We start from the raw sequence: 16,602 nt of genomic DNA on the forward strand, positions 1-16,602 counted from the left end.
TCTGTATAAACATGGAAATATCAACACCGCTATCTGTATAAACATGGAAATATCTACACTGCTATCTGTATAAACATGGAAATTCCTTCACAGCTATCTGTATAAACACGGAAATATCTACACCGCCATCTCTTTAAACATGGAAATATCTACACCGCAATCGGTATAAATGTGGAAATATCTACACCACTATCTCTATAAACATGGAAATATCTACACCGCCATCTGTATGAACACGGAAATATCTACACCGCTATCTGTATAAACATGCAAATATCTACACCACTAACTCTATAAACATGGAAATATCTACACCACTAAATCTATAAACATGGAAATATCTACACTGTCATCTGTATAAACATGGAAATAGCTACAGCGCCATCAGTATGAACATGGAAATATCTACACCACCATCGGTATGAACATGGGAATATCTACACAGCCATCTGTATGAACATGGAAATATCTACAGCGTCATCTGTATGAACATGGAAATATCTACACAGCCATCTGTATGAACACTGAAATATCTTCACGCCATCTGTATGAACATGGAAATATCTACACCGCCATCTGTATGAACATGGAAATATCTACACCGACATCTGTATGACTATGGAAATATCTACACCGCTATCTGTATGAACATGAAATATCTACACCGCTATCTGTATGAACACGAAAATATCTACACCACTCTCTGTATTAACATGGAAATATCTACACTTATCTGTGAAACAGGGAAATATGTACAACGCTATCTCTAAAAAGATGGAAATATCTACACCACTATCTCTATAATCATGGAAATATCTACACTGCCATCTCTATAAATATTGAAATACATAGACTGCCATCTTATGAACTTGGAAATATCTACACCGCCATGTGTATAAAGGTGGAAATATCTACACCGCTATCTGTATGAACATGGAAATATCTACACAGCCATCTATATAAAGATGGAATTATCTACACCGCTATCTGTATGGACATGGAAATATCAACCCCACTATCTGTATAAACATGGAAATATCTACTCTGCTATCTGAATAAACATGGAAATATCTACACCGCAATCTCTATAAACATGGAAATAACTACAGTGCTATGTGTATAAACATGGAAATATCTAGACCTCCATCTTTATAAATATGGAAATATCTACACTGCATTCTCTATAAACATGGATATACCTAAACCGCCATCTGTATGAACATGGAATTATCTACACCGCCATCTCTATAAAGATGGAAACATCTACACCGACATCTGTATAAACATGGAAATATCTACACCTCTATCTGTGTAATGATGGAAATATCTACACCGCTATCTGAATAAACATGTAAATATCTACATCGCCATCTTCATAAACATGGAAATATCTACACCGCAATCTCTATAAACATGGAAATATCTACACCAATATCTGTGTGAACATGGAAATATCTACACTGCCAACCGTATGAAGATGGAAATATCTACACCGCTCACTGTATGAACATGGAAATATCTACACCGCTATCTGTATGAACATGGAAATATCTACACCGCTATCTCTATAAACATGGCAATATCTACAACGATATCTGTATAAACATGGAAATATCTACCCCGCTATCAGTATAAACATGGAAATATCTACACCGCTATCTCTATAAACATGGGAATGTCTACAGCACCCTCTGTATTAGCATGGAAATATCTACACCGCCACCTGTATAAAGATGGAAATATCTACAGCGCTATCTGTATAAACATGGAAATATCTACACCGCTATCTGAATAAACATGGAAATATCTACAGTGCTATCTGTACAAACATGGAAATACCTACACCGCTCTCTGCATAATCATGGAAATATCTACAGTGCTATCTGTATAAACATGGAAATATCTACACCGCTATCTGTATGAAGATGGTAATATCTACACCGCTATCTGTACAAACATGGAAATATCTACAACGCTACTTCTATGACTTGGAAATATCTAAACACCTCTCTGTATAAACAAGGAAATATCTACAACGCCATCTCTATTAACATGGAAATGTCTACACCGCCATCTGCATAAATATGGAAATATCTACACCGCTATCTGTAAGAACATGTTAATATGTACATCCCTATCTGTATAAAAATGGAAATATCTACATCGCTATCTCTATAACATGGAAATGTCTACACCGCTATCTGTATAAAGAAGGAAATATCTACACCGCCATCTGTATAAACATGGAAATATCTACACCGCTATGTGTATGAATATGAAAGTATCTACAGCGCCATCGGTACAAAATTGCAAGTATCTAAACCGCTATCTCTATAAAGATGGAAATATCTACACTGCCATCTGTATGAACATGGAAATATGTACACCGCCATCTGTATGAACATGGAAATATCTACACCACTATCTCTATAAACATGGAAATACCTACACCGCTATCTGTTTAAACAAGGAAATATCTACAACGCCATGTCTAAAAATATGGAAATATCTACACTGCCACCTCTATAAACAGGGAAATATCTAAACCATCATCCGTATGAGCATGGAAATATCTACACCGCGATCTCTCTAAAGATGCAAATATCTACACCGCCGTCTGTATAAACATGGGAATACCTACACCGCTATCTGTAAAAACATGGAAATATCTACACTGCTTTCTGTATGAACATGGAAATATTTACACCGCTATCTGTATGAACAATGAAATATCTACACCGCTATCTGTATGAACATGGATATATCTACACAGCCATCTGGATGAACATGGAATTATCTACACCGCTATCTGTGTAAACATGCATACAACTTCACCGCTATCTGTATAAACACGTAAATATCTACACCGCTATCTTTATGAACATGGAAATATCTACACCGCTAACTGTTTGAACAGGGAAATATATACACCGCTATCTGCATAAAAATGGAAATACCTACACAGCTATCTGCATATACATGGAAATATCTACACAGCTATCTCTTTACACATGGAAATAACTACACCGCTATCTGTATGAACATGGAAATATCTACACCGATATCTGTATGAACATGGAAACAACTGCACCGCCATCTGAATGAACATATAAATATCTACACCGCCATCTGTATTAAGATGGAGATATCTACACCGCTATCTGTATAAACATGGAAATATCTACACCGCTATCTGTTTGAACAAGGAAATATCTACACCGCTATCTGTATGAACATGGAAATATCTTCACAGCCATCTGTATGAACATGGATATATCTACACAGCCATCTGGATGAACATGGAAATATCTACACCGCTATCTGTATGAACATGGAAATACCTACACCGCTATCTGTGTAAACATGCATACATCTTCACCGCTATCTTTATAAACATGGAAATATCTACACTGCTATCTGTATGAACATGGAAATATCTACACCGCCATCTGTATTAAGATGGAGATAACTACACCGCTATCTGTAGAAACTTGGAAATATCTACACCGCTATCTGTATAAACATGGAAATATCTACACCACTATCTTTATAAACATGGAAATATCAGCACCGCTATCTGTATGAACATGGAAATATCTACACCGCTATCTGCATGAAAATGGAAATATCTACACAGTTATCTGCATATACATGGAAATATCTATACAGCTATCTCTTTACACATGGAAATAAGTACACCGCTATCTCTATAAACATGGAAATACCTACACCGCCATCTGTATGAACATGGAAATATCTGCACCGCCATCTGTATGAACATATAAATATCTACACCGCCATCTGTATTAAGATGGAGATATCTACACCGCTATCTGTATAAACATGGAAATACCTACACCGCTATCTGTATAAACACGGAAATATCTACACCGCTATCTGTGTAAACATGGAAATATCTACACCGCTATCTGCATAAACATGGAAATATCTACAGTGCTATCTGTATAAACATGGAAATATCTACACCGCTATCTGTATAAAGGTGGTAATATCTACACCGCTATCTGTATAAACATGGAAATATCTACAACGCTACCTCTATGACTAGGAAATATCTAAACACCTCTCTGTATAAACAAGGAAATATCTACAACGCCATCTCTATAAACATGGAAATGTCTACACCGCCATCTGCATAAATTTGGAAATATCTACACCGCTATCAGTAAAAACATGTTAATATGTACATCCCTATCTGTATAAACATGGAAATATCTACATCGCTATCTCTATAACATGTAAATGTCTACAACGCTATCTGTATAAAGAAGGAAATATCTACACCGCCATCTGTATAAACATGGAAATATCTACACCGCTGTGTGTATGAATATGAAAGTATCTACAGTGCCATCGGTATAAAATTGCAAGTATCTAAACTGCTATCTCAATAAAGATGGAAATATCTACACTGCCATCTGTATGAACATGGAAATATGTACACCGCCATCTGTATGAACATGGAAATATCTACACCACTATCTCTGTAAACATGAAAATATCTACACCGCTATCTGTTTAAACAAGGAAATATCTACAACGCCATGTCTATAAATATGGAAATATCTACACTGCCACCTCTATAAACAGGGAAATATCTAAACCATCATCCGTATGAGCATGGAAATATCTACACCGCGATCTCTCTAAAGATGCAAATATCTACACCGCCGTCTGTATAAACATGGGAATACCTACACCGCTATCTGTAAAAACATGGAAATATCTACACTGCTTTCTGTATGAACATGGAAATACCTTCACCTCTATCTGTATAATGATGGAAATTTCTACACTACCATCTGCATAAACATGGAAATATCTACATAGCTATCTGTATAAGCATGGAAATATCTACACCGCTATCTGTATAAACATGGAAATATCTACACCGCCATCTGTATTAACATGGAGATATCTACACCGCTATCCATATAAACATGGAAATATCTACACCGCTATGTGTATAAACATGGAAATATCTACACCGCTATCTGTATAAACATGGAAATATCTACACCGCTACATGTATAAACATGGAAATATCAGCACCGCTATCGGTATGAACATGGAAATATCTACACCGCTATCTGTATGAACATGGAAATAATTACCCTGCTATCTCTACAAACATGGAAATATCTATAACGCTATCTGTATAAACATGGAAATATCTACACCGCTATCTGTATAAAGATGGAAATATCTACACCGCTATCTGTATAAACTTGTAAATATCTTCACTGCTATCTGTGTAAACATGGAAATATTGACACCGCTATCTCTATAAACATGGAAATAACTACATTGCTCTCTGTATAAACATGGAAATATCTGCACCGCTATCTGTAAAAACATGGAAATATCTACTCCGCTATCTCTATAAACACTGAAATATCTAACCCGCTATATCTATAAACATGGAAATATCCACACTGCCATCTGTATAAACATGGAACTATCTACACCGCTATCTGTACAAGCATGGCAATATCTACTCCGCTATCTGTATAAACATGGAAATATCTACAACAATATCTCTATAAAGAAGGAATTATCTACACTGCCATCTCTGTATACATGGAAACATCTACACCGCTATCTTTTTGAACATTTAAATATATACACCGCTATCTGTATAAACATGGAAATATCTACACCGCCATCTGCATGAACATGGAAATAACTTCACAGCCATCTGTAAGAAGATGGAATTATCTACACCGCCATCTGTATCAACATGGAAATATATACACCGCCATCTGTATCAACATGGAAGTATCTTCACCGACATCTGTAGGAGCATGGAAAAATCTGCACCTCTATCTGTATGAACATGGAAATATCTACACTGCTATCTGTAAAACAGGGAAATATCTTCACCGCTATCTATATAAACATGGAAATATCTACACCGCTATCTGAATAAACATGGAAATATCTACACTGCTATCTGTATAAACATGGAAATATGTACACCGCTATCTGTGTAAACATGGAAATATCTACAGCGCTACCTGTGTAAACATGGAAATATCTACACCGCCATCTGTATAAACATGGAAATATCTACACCGTCATCTGTATAAACATGGAAATATCTACACCGCCATCTGTATCAAAATGGAATTATCTACACCGCCATCTGCATGATCATGGAAATATCTTCAATGTTATCTGTATAAACACAGAAATATCTACACCTCTATCTGCATAAACATGGAAATATCTACACTGTTATCTGTTTAAACATGGAAATAACTAGACTGCTATCTCTATAAACATGGAAATATCTACACCGCTATCGGTAAAAACTTGGAAATGACTACACTGCTCTCTGTATAAACATGCAAATATCTTCACCGCAATCTGTATAAACATATAAATATCTACACCGCCATCTGTAAGACCATGGAATTATCTACACCGCCATCTGTATCAACATGGAAATATATACACCGCCTTCTGTATCAACATGGAAATATCTTCACCGCCATGTGTATGAACCTGGAAATATGTGTACTGCCATCTGTATGAAAATGGAAAAATCTACACCGCTATCTTTATGAACATGGAAATATCTACACTGCTATCTGTATGAACATGGAAATATCTACACCGCTATCCATTTGAACATGGAAATATCTACCCCGCTATCTGTATAAACATGGAAATATCTACAATATTATCTCAAAAAACATGGAAATAACTACACCGCTATCTGTATAAACATGGAAATATCTAGACCTTCATCTCTATAAACATGGAAATATCTACACTGCCATCTGTATAAGCATGGAAATATCTACACGGCCTTCTGTACAAACATGGAAATATCTACACCGCCATCTGTATAAAGATGGAAATACCTACAGCGCTATCTGTATAAACATGGAAATATCTACACGGCTATCTGTATAAACATGAAAATATTTACACCGCTATCTGCATAAACATGGAAATATCTACACCGCGATCTGTATAAACATGGAAATATCTACACCATTATCTGTATAAACATGGAAGTATCCACACCGCTATCTCTATAAACATGTAAATAAGTACACTGCTATCTCTGTAAACATGGAAATATCTAGATCACCATCTCTATAAACATGGAAATATCTACAACGCCATCTGTATGAACATGGAAATATCTACACCGCCAACCATATAAAGATGGATATATCTACACCGCTATCTGTATAAACATGGAAAGATCTTCACCACTATCTGTATAAACATGGAAATGTCTACACGGCCATCTCTATAAACATGGATATATCTACAATTCTATCTGTGTAAACATGGAAATGTCTACGCCGCTATCTGGGTAAACATGGAAATAACTACTCCGCTATCTGTATAAACACAGAAATATCTACACTGCTATCTGTATAAACATGGAAATATATACACCGTTATCTGTATAAACTTGGAAATAACTACACTGCTATCTCTATAAACATGGAAATATCTGCACCGCTATCTGTATAAACATGGAAATATCTACATTGCTATCTGTAAAACAGGGAAATATCTACACCGCTATCTCTATAAACATCTAAATATCTACAGTGCTCTCTGTATAAACATGGAAATATCTACACCGCTATCTGCAAAAACATGGAAATATCTACGCCGCTATCTGTATAAACATGGAAATATGTACACCGCTATATCTATAAACATGGAATTATCTACACTGCCATCTGTATAAACATGGAAATATCAAAACCGCTATCTGTATAAACATGGAAATATCTACACTGCTATCTGTATAAACATGGAAATTCCTTCACCGGATCTGTATAAACACGGAAATATCTACACCGCCATCTCTTTAAACATGGAAATATCTACACGGCAATCGGTATAAATGTGGAAATATCTACACCACTATCTCTATAAACATGGAAATATCTACACCGCCATCTGTATGAACACGGAAATATCTACACCGCTATTTGTATAAACATGCAAATATATACACCACTAACTCTATAAACATGGAAATATCTACACCACTAAATCTATAAACATGGAAATATCTACACTGCCATCTGTATAAACATGGAAATAGCTACAGCGCCATCAGTATGAACATGGAAATATCTACACCACCATCGGTATGAACATGGAAATATCTACACAGCCATCTGTATGAACATGGAAATATCTACAGCGTCATCTGTACGAACATGGAAATATCTACACAGCCATCTGTATGAACACTGAAATATCTTCACGCCATCTGTATGAACATGGAAATATCTACACCGCCATCTGTATGAACATGGAAATATCTACACCGACATCTGTATGACCATGGAAATATCTACACCGCTATCTGTATGAACATGAAATATCTACACCGCTATCTGTATGAACACGGAAATATCTACACCACTCTCTGTATAAACATGGAAATATCTACATTTATCTGTGAAACTGGAAATATCTACAACGCTATCTCTAAAAAGATGGAAATATCTACACCACTATCTCTATAATCATGGAAATATCTACACTGCCGTCTCTATAAAGATTGAAATACATAGACTGCCATCTAATGAACTTGGAAATATCTACACCGCCATGTGTATAAAGGTGGAAATATCTACACCGCTATCTGTATGAACATGGAAATATCTACACAGCCATCTATATAAATATGGAATTATCTACACCGTTATCTGTATGGACATGGAAATATCTACCCCACTATCTGTATAAACATGGAAATATCTACTCTGCTATCTGAATAAACATGGAAATATCTACACCGCAATCTCTATAAACATGGAAATAACTACAGTGCTATGTGTATAAACATGGAAATATCCAGACCTCCATCTTTATAAACATGGAAATATCTACACTGCTATCTCTATAAACATGGAGATACCTAAACCTCCATCTGTCTGAACATGGAATTATCTACACCGCCATCTCTATAAAGATGGAAACATCTACACCGACATCTGTATAAACATGGAAATATCTACACCTCTATCTGTATAATGATGGAAATATCTACACCGCTATCTGAATAAACATGTAAATATCTACATCGCCATCTTCATAAACATGGAAATATCTACACTGCAATATCTATAAACATGGAAATATCTACACCAATATCTGTGTGAACATGGAAATATCTACACTGCCAACCATATGAAGATGGAAATATCTACACTGCTCACTGTATGAACATGGAAATATCTACACTGCTATCTGTATGAACATGGAAATATCTACACCGCTATCTCTATAAACATGGCAATATCTACACCGATATCTGTATAAACATGGAAATATCTACCCCGCTATCTGTATAAACATGGAAATATCTACACCGCTATCTCTATAAACATGGGAATGTCTACAGCACCCTCTGTTTTAGCATGGAAATATCTACACCCCCACCTGTATAAAGATGGAAATATCTACAGCGCTATCTGTATAAACAAGGAAATATCTACACTGCTATCTGAATAAACATGGAAATATCTACAGTGCTATCTGTACAAACATGGAAATAGCTACACCGCTATCTGTATAAACATGGAAATATCTACACCGCTATCTCAATAAACATGGAAAAATCTTCACCGCTATCTGTATAAACTTGGAAATATCTACAACGCTATCTGCATAAACATGGAAATATCTACAGTGCTATCTGTATAAACATGGAAATATCTACACAGCTATCTGTATGAAGATGGTAATATCTACACCGCTATCTGTATAAACATGGAAATATCTACAACGCTACCTCTATGACTTGGAAATATCTAAACACCTCTCTGTATAAACAAGGAAATATCTACAACGCCATCTCTATAAACATGGAAATGTCTACACCGCCATCTGCATAAATATGGAAATATCTACACCGATATCTGTAAGAACATGTTAATATGTACATCACTATCTGTATAAACATGGAAATATCTACATCGCTATCTCTATAACTTGGAAATGTCTACACCGCTATCTGTATAAAGAAGGAAATATCTACACCGCCTTCTGTATAAACATGGAAATATCTACACCGCTATGTGTATGAATATGGAAATATCTACACCACTATCTCTATAAACATGGAAATATCTACACCGCTATCTGTTTAAACAAGGAAATATCTACAATGCCATGTCTATAAATATGGAAATATCTACACTGCCACCTCTATAAACAGGGAAATATCTAAACCATCATCCGCATGAGCATGGAAATATCTACACCGCGATCTCTCTAAAGATGCAAATATCTACACCGCCGTCTGTATAAACATGGGAATACCTACACCGCTATCTGTAAAAACATGGAAATATCTACACTGCTTTCTGTATGAACATGGAAATACCTTCACCTCTATCTGAATAATGATGGAAATTTCTACACTGCCATCTGCATAAACATGGAAATATCTACATAGCTATCTGTATAAACATGGAAATATCTACACCGCTATCTGTATAAACATGGAAATATCTACACCGCCATCTGTATTAACATGGAGATATCTACACCGCTATCTCTAAAAACATGGAAATATCTACACCGCCATCTGTATAAACATGGAAATATCTACACCACTATCTGTATGAACATGGAAATATCTACACCGCTATCTGTATGAACATGGAAATATCTTCACCGCCATCTGTATGAACATGGAAATATCTACACCGCCATCTGTATAAACATGGAAATATCTACACCACTATCTGTATGAACATGGAAATATCTACACCGCTATCTGTATAAACATGGAAATATCTAGACCTTCATCTCTATAAACATGGAAATATCTACACTGCCATCTGTATAAGCATGGAAATATCTACACGGCCTTCTGTACAAACATGGAAATATCTACACCGCCATCTGTATAAAGATGGAAATACCTACAGCGCTATCTGTATAAACATGGAAATATCTACACGGCTATCTGTATAAACATGAAAATATTTACACCGCTATCTGCATAAACATGGAAATATCTACACCGCGATCTGTATAAACATGGAAATATCTACACCATTATCTGTATAAACATGGAAGTATCCACACCGCTATCTCTATAAACATGTAAATAAGTACACTGCTATCTCTGTAAACATGGAAATATCTAGATCGCCATCTCTATAAACATGGAAATATCTACAACGCCATCTGTATGAACATGGAAATATCTACACCGCCAACCATATAAAGATGGATATATCTACACCGCTATCTGTATAAACATGGAAAGATCTTCACCACTGTCTGTATAAACATGGAAATGTCTACACGGCCATCTCTATACACATGGATATATCTACAATTCTATCTGTGTAAACATGGAAATGTCTACGCCGCTATCTGGGTAAACATGGAAATAACTACTCCGCTATCTGTATAAACACAGAAATATCTACACTGCTATCTGTATAAACATGGAAATATCTACACCGTTATCTGTATAAACTTGGAAATAACTACACTGCTATCTCTATAAACATGGAAATATCTGCACCGATATCTGTATAAACATGGAAATATCTACATTGCTATCTGTAAAACAGGGAAATATCTACACCGCTATCTCTATAAACATCTAAATATCTACAGTGCTCTCTGTATAAACATGGAAATATCTACACCGCTATCTGCAAAAACATGGAAATATCTACGCCGCTATCTGTATAAACATGGAAATATGTACACCGCTATATCTATAAACATGGAATTATCTACACTGCCATCTGTATAAACATGGAAATATCAAAACCGCTATCTGTATAAACATGGAAATATCTACACTGCTATCTGTATAAACATGGAAATTCCTTCACCGGATCTGTATAAACACGGAAATACCTACACCGCCATCTCTTTAAACATGGAAATATCTACACCACAATCGGTATAAATGTGGAAATATCTACACCACTATCTCTATAAACATGGAAATATCTACACCGCCATCTGTATGAACACGGAAATATCTACACCGCTATCTGTATAAACATGCAAATATCTACACCACTAACTCTATAAACATGGAAGTATCTACACCACCAAATCTATAAACATGGAAATACCTACACTGCCATCTGTATAAACATGGAAATAGCTACAGCGCCATCAGTATGAACATGGAAATATCTACACCACCATCGGTATGAACATGGAAATATCTACACAGCCATCTGTATGAACATGGAAATATCTACAGCGTCATCTGTATGAACATGGAAATATCTACACAGCCATCTGTATGAACACTGAAATATCTTCACGCCATCTGTATGAACATGGAAATATCTACACCGCCATCTGTATGAACATGGAAATATCTACACCGACATCTGTATGACCATGGAAATATCTACACCGCTATCTGTATGAAAATGAAATATCTACACCACTATCTGTATGAACACGGAAATATCTACACCACTCTCTGTATAAACATGGAAATATCTACACTTATCTGTGAAACAGGGAAATATCTACAACGCTATCTCTAAAAAGATGGAAATATCTACACCACTATCTCTATAATCATGGAAATATCTACACTGCCATCTCTATAAAGATTGAAATACATAGACTGCCATCTAATGAACTTGGAAATATCTACACCGCCATGTGTATAAAGGTGGAAATATCTACACCGCTATCTGTATGAACATGGAAATATCTACACAGCCATCTATATAAATATTTAATTATCTACACCGTTATCTGTATGGACATGGAAATATCTACCCCACTATCTGTATAAACATGGAAATATCTACTCCGCTGTCTGAATAAACATGGAAATATCTACACCGCAATCTCTATAAACATGGAAATAACTACAGTGCTATGTGTATAAACATGGAAATATCCAGACCTCCATCTTTATAAACATGGAAATATCTACACTGCCATCTCTATAAACATGGAGATACCTAAACCTCCATCTGTCTGAACATGGAATTATCTACACCGCCATCTCTATAAAGATGGAAACACCTACACCGACATCTGTATAAACATGGAAATATCTACACCTCTATCTGTATAATGATGGAAATATCTACACCGCTATCTGAATAAACATGTAAATATCTACATCGCCATCTTCATAAACATGGAAATATCTACACTGCAATATCTATAAACATGGAAATATCTACACCAATATCTGTGTGAACATGGAAATATCTACACTGCCAACCATATGAAGATGGAAATATCTACACCGCTCACTGTATGAACATGGAAATATCTACACCGCTATCTGTATGAACATGGAAATATCTACACCGCTATCTCTATAAACATGGCAATATCTACACCGATATCTGTATAAACATGGAAATATCTACCCCGCTATCTGTATAAACATGGAAATATCTACACCGCTATCTCTATAAACATGGGAATGTCTACAGCACCCTCTGTTTTAGCATGGAAATATCTACACCGCCACCTGTATAAAGATGGAAATATCTACAGCGCTATCTGTATAAACAAGGAAATATCTACACTGCTATCTGAATAAACATGGAAATATCTACAGTGCTATCTGTACAAACATGGAAATAGCTACACCGCTATCTGTATAAACATGGAAATATCTACACCGCTATCTCAATAAACATGGAAAAATCTTCACCGCTATCTGTATAAACTTGGAAATATCTACACCGCTATCTGCATAAACATGGAAATATCTACAGTGCTATCTGTATAAACATGGAAATATCTACACCGCTATCTGTATGAAGATGGTAATATCTACACCGCTATCTGTATAAACATGGAAATATCTACAACGCTACCTCTATGACTTGGAAATATCTAAACACCTCTCTGTATAAACAAGGAAATATCTACAACGCCATCTCTATAAACATGGAAATGTCTACACCGCCATCTGCATAAATATGGAAATATCTACACCGCTATCTGTAAGAACATGTTAATATGTACATCCCTATCTGTATAAACATGGAAATATCTACATCGCTATCTCTATAACATGGAAATGTCTACACCGCTATCTGTATAAAGAAGGAAATATCTACACCGCCATCTGTATAAACATGGAAATATCTACACAGCTATGTGTATGAATATGGAAATATCTACACCACTATCTCTATAAACATGGAAATATCTACACCGCTATCTGTTTAAACAAGGAAATATCTACAACGCCATGTCTATAAATATGGAAATATCTACACTGCCACCTCTATAAACAGGGAAATATCTAAACCATCATCCGCATGAGCATGGAAATATCTACACCACGATCTCTCTAAAGATGCAAATATCTACACCACCGTCTGTATAAACATGGGAATACCTACACCGCTATCTGTAAAAACATGGAAATATCTACACTGCTTTCTGTATGAACATGGAAATACCTTCACCTCTATCTGAATAATGATGGAAATTTCTACACTGCCATCTGCATAAACATGGAAATATCTACATAGATATCTGTATAAACATGGAAATATCTACACCGCTATCTGTATAAACATGGAAATATCTACACCGCCATCTGTATTAACATAGAGATATCTACACCGCTATCTCTAAAAACATGGAATTATCTACACCGCCATCTGTAAAAACATGGAAATATCTACACCACTATCTGTGTGAACATGGAAATACCTACACCGCCATCTGTATGAACATGGAAATATCTTCACCACCATCTGTATGAACATGGAAATATCTACACCGCCATCTGTATAAACATGGAAATATCTACACCACTATCTGTATGAACATGGAAATATCTACACCGCTATCTGTATAAACATTGAAATATCTACACCGCTATCTGTATAAACATGGAAATATCTACACCGCTATCTGTATGAACATGGAAATATCTACATCGCTATCTGTTTGAACATGGAAATATCTACAACAATATCTGCATGAAAATGGAAATATCTACACAGCTATCTGCATATACATGGAAATATCTACACAGCTATCTCTTTACACATGGAAATAACTACACCGCTATCTCTATAAACATGGAAATATCTACACCGCCATCTGTATGAACATGGAAATATCTGCACCGCCATCTGTATGAACATGTAAATATCTACACCGCCATCTGTATTAAGAAGGAGATACCTACACCGCTATCTGTATAAACATGGAAATATCTACACCGCTATCTGTATGAACATGGAAATATCTACACCGCTATCTGTATAAACATGGAAATATGTACACAGCTACCTTTATAAACATGGAAGTATCCGCACCGCTATCGTTATGAACATGGCAATATCTACACGGAAATCTGTATGAACATGGAAATATCTACACCGCTATCTGTATGAACCTGGAAATATCTTCACCGCCATCTGTATGAACATGGATATATCTACACAGCCATCTGGATGAACATGGAAATATCTACACCGCTATCTGTACGAACATGGAAATATCTACACCGCTATCTGTATGAACATGGAAATATCTACACTGCTATCTGTATGAACATGGAAATATCTACACCGCTATCTGTATGAACAAGGAAATACAACACCGCTAACTGTTTGAACAGGGAAATATACAAACCGCTATGTGCATGAAAAGGGAAATATCTACACCGCTATCTGTATGAACATGGAAATACATACACCGCTATCTGTATGAACATGGAAATATCTACACCGCTATCTGTATGAACATGGAAATATCTACACCGCTATCTGTATGAACATGGATACATGTACACAGCCATCTGGATGAACATGGAAATATCTGCACCGCTATCTGTATGAACATGGAAATATCTACACTGATATCTGTATGAACATGGATATATCTACACAGCCATCTGGATGAACATGGAAATATCTACACTGCTATCTGTATGAACATGGAAATATCTACACCGCTATCTGTGTAAACATGCATACATCTTCACCGCTATCTGTATAAACATGGAAATATCTACAACGCTATCTCTATAAACATGGAAATATCTACACCGCTATCTGTTTGAACATGGAAATATCTAAACCGCTATGTGCATGAAAATGGAAATATCTACACAGCTATCTGCATATACATGGAAATATCTACACAGCTATCTCTTTACACATGGAAATAACTACACCTCTATCTGTATGAACATGGAAATATCTTCACTGCCATCTGTATGAACATGGATATATCTACACAGCCATCTGGATGAACATGGAAATATCTACACCGCTATCAGTATGAACATGGAAATATCTACACCGCTATCTGTGTAAACATGCATACATCTTCACCGCTATCTGTATAAACATTGAAATATCTACACCGCTATCTGTATAAACATGCATACATCTTCACCGCTATCTGTATAAACATGGAAATATCTACACAGCTATCTTTATGAACATGGAAATATCTACACCGCTAACTGTTTGAACAGGGAAATATATACACTGCTATCTGCATGAAAATGGAAATATCTACACAGCTATCTGCGTATACATGGAAATATCTACACAGCTATCTCTTTACACTTGGAAATAACTACAC

The sequence above is a fragment of the Gorilla gorilla genome, chromosome 7 (genome assembly GCF_029281585.2).
Source record: "Gorilla gorilla gorilla isolate KB3781 chromosome 7, NHGRI_mGorGor1-v2.1_pri, whole genome shotgun sequence".
Lineage (NCBI taxonomy): Eukaryota > Metazoa > Chordata > Mammalia > Primates > Hominidae > Gorilla > Gorilla gorilla.